This window comes from Pinus tabuliformis, chromosome 4_2 (genome assembly GCF_031772625.1).
Source record: "Pinus tabuliformis cultivar Carrire ecotype Pingquan chromosome 4_2, CPIR1, whole genome shotgun sequence".
NCBI lineage: Eukaryota > Viridiplantae > Streptophyta > Pinopsida > Pinales > Pinaceae > Pinus > Pinus tabuliformis.
In genome coordinates, this window is record NC_142304.1 from 336,875,969 (window position 1) to 336,879,211 (window position 3,243).

Below are 3,243 nucleotides of genomic sequence, written 5' to 3' on the forward strand. Positions count from 1 at the left end.
TGCACATGGTTGAGGAGAAGGCATTGGGTGCTTGTCGGGTGTGGAAACCGATTTGTGTGTGTATGGAATAAGGACAAAGGTAGAAGTTAAGGATTGATTAAAGGATAAGTATCAGTATTTTATTTCAACTTTATTATGCATGTGATTTATGGTTCTAGTCTATGATGATTACATGTGATCTATGATTTTGGTTATGATGGGTACATGTGATTTATGATTTTTTTCTATGATGGTTATGTTTTGAGCTAACCTGATGTGATATGTTTATACATGATGATTTGGTCAAAGATGTTAGTTTGACTTTTTTTGATAGGAAGCCAATAAAATTGCAAGTGTACCTTATTGATGAGCTACCAATGAGGTATGATGTGAATTTATTTCAATTTGTTTTAAATCTAATGGAAGTTATGTGCTTGGTACATGAAGCACATAAATTCTCGGTTGGGTGGTTGAAACTGACTACAAGAATTAGCAGCGTTAATGAAAGGAATCAGAACATGCAACAATATGCTGGTAAAGCATTTCAGGAGCAGGTCCATTGTGGGGCATTGGTACCCAATAGTGTCCATTGATTTCCATGAGCATGCTATGACCGATATGATGGTTTGAGGCAGGGATATGCCTTGGTTTTTTTATCTTCCTATGCGAGGAAGCCTTGCCAAGGGATGGACTACCCAAGATGGGGGTGCCAACAGAACTTGGAAGGTGTGTGACTGCATGGAAGGGGGTGACCAAATTTCCTGAGGGACTGTGTAGCAGAGAAGGGAAGGCTGAGGATATATTTGTTTTGGTCATTAGCATTTCCAGATGGAATCAAATGCACATTGGGAGTGTGTCCTGGAACAATGAGCCGGTAACTGTTCATTAATGGGACATGTAGCGCGGGATTGTAGCACTGGATATTGGATGCAAATTTGACTTTGCAGTGAATTCTGGACTTCCTAAGAAGGAAGTGAATTCTGGTATTACTTTGAGGGTGGAGGTATGAGCCTATGGATTCCCTTATTGTGGATGCATGCATCGTATCCTTTATTTACGGGTTGAGAAAATGTGCAAATGTGTATATGTGTGTATTACTATAAATACTGTATTGAGCTAGATTTATAAAGTTTCATAGACAATATGATTATTTGCTGGTTGAAGCAAATGTGTATGTGTGCATATAAATACCATAATGAGCCGTGTTATAAAGCTCTAGTAAGCGGTATGTTTGTCATGTTTCAGCAATGGTCATTGTAAATACTACAATGAGCTATTTTATAAAGATCCATGGGCAATATGTTTTGTTTTCAGTAGCCTTGTTGGTTATAGGTGTCATTGAACACCGAGGACGGTGTTCCCCCAAGGGGGAGGGTTCTGTAATAGGCCTAGTTAAAATTCCATGTAAAAATTTAGAAGACCATGATCATGGGACACCTATTCCAAGTTGAATGGTGGGGAAAACATCCTAGTGGGTGTTCGTTCGTTTTATTATGGCTAAGGAAATTGCCAAAGGCAATCGAAAATGCTTTGGAAAGGCATGAGGCATTAATTTGCATTTTATTTATGAAATAAAGGAAATTAGGAGAAAAGGAAGGTGAAAGGTCACATGTTGCATGTGAGGAGGAAAATGAAAGAAAATAATGGAAAACGAAGAAAATAGAGGCCTCATTGATAAAAAGGCTTCTAAGGATCAGTTGGCAAGCTTGGTCTGTTCAGTTTTGGTGAATCTCTCTTCTATTCTCTCTCCCTCATACTCTTGGATACTTAGAGTTTTCTTGGAGCACTCTTGGAGAGTGTGGCATACTTGGAGTTTTGGAGCAAGAAGGAAAGGGAAGAGTAGGAAAGCATAAGAGGACATTAGGATCAACAATTACAATGGGTTTTGTTTGCAGGTATTGAGTTGCATGTATGTTTACATCACTAGTTTCTGCATGCATGTGGTTTATGATTTGTCATTGGCATAGAGGATTTCCTGGATTGACAATGAATTTGCCTAGCCTTTCCATTTCTTGGATAGCCACAGTGTTGTGGGTTCATTTCTTGGTTTTTTTGGTTGGTTCTTATGTTTCCATAACTTGGGTTGAGTTAATAGTTCCTGGAAGCCTTTGTTGGACAAGTGCTCTGGAAGCCCTCTAACAACTTGGGTTGAGTTACTAGTCCTAGAATCCTTGGTTGGACAAAATCTTTGGAAACCCTAGGTGGGTTGATTTACTAGTCTTGGAAGCCCTGGTTGTACAAACGCGTTGGAAGCCCAGAATAAGTTATGGGTTGAGTTACTAGCCCTGAAAGCCTTGGTTGGAACAAATGCTCTGGAGCCCTAGAAGCCTTGGGTAGAGACCAACATGATGATGGTTCTTGTGATGTCAGACTGTGAGGTGGAATCACTATTTGATGGGTTGAGGTGGTTGGTCTTTGGAAGCTCTGGATGGTTTCAGTTCATGTGTTTATGAGATCCCACATTCATGCTTGGAATATGGCACAGGGGTGACTAGCTAAAAGAAATATTTTGTTCAACCATGCCTACGGTTGGGTGGTACATGGAAGTCCCGAACCTGGTCAGATTTTCCTATGTTTAATAAAAGCTAACTTCTCTTGCTTATATACTTATTTATATGTGGATTTCAGGGTTTTTATCTCACTGTTATTTTCATGGTTTTATGTTGGTTATAAGCATGGTTAATTGACTGGTTCATGTCATGGTTATTTAATGTATTACTTATAATTGTTAAAATGATGGATGAAAGACCTAATTGATGTCATAATAGTTCAAGGGAGAAGGTTGTGATCCTTTGTTTCATGTCTCATAAGGTTTTTCAGTCATTCATGCTCTGTCTCTTATCCTAGACCTATAGATTGCATTGACGCCAAGTGTTTGATAGAATGTCAGTCTCCATTGGGGATGGTTAGGGCTAGTCCTGGAGTTATTTTTTGGTTTATTAGTCTTGTCATCATGTGTTTAATGGATTCCAGACGTTACAACAAGTTATGGGAAGTGGCCGGAATTATGGGCTTGAAAAGTGCCTTAAATTCTGCGACTCTGGCACAGGTCTACTGGAAATAGTCCCTGGACGCAGGCATGTAGGCTTGTGGGAGCGCCTAGAGATCTTATGACACTGGCATGCCCATAACATGGGAGCATCCAAAGGTTTAATAGCTTAAAAAATCAGTGGGACCAGGGGCATGATACCTAAGTGGTTGGGATGGATCCTAGGATTGTTGTTGTTGATGTGGAAGGTATGTTGATGTGTTTCCTTCAATTCC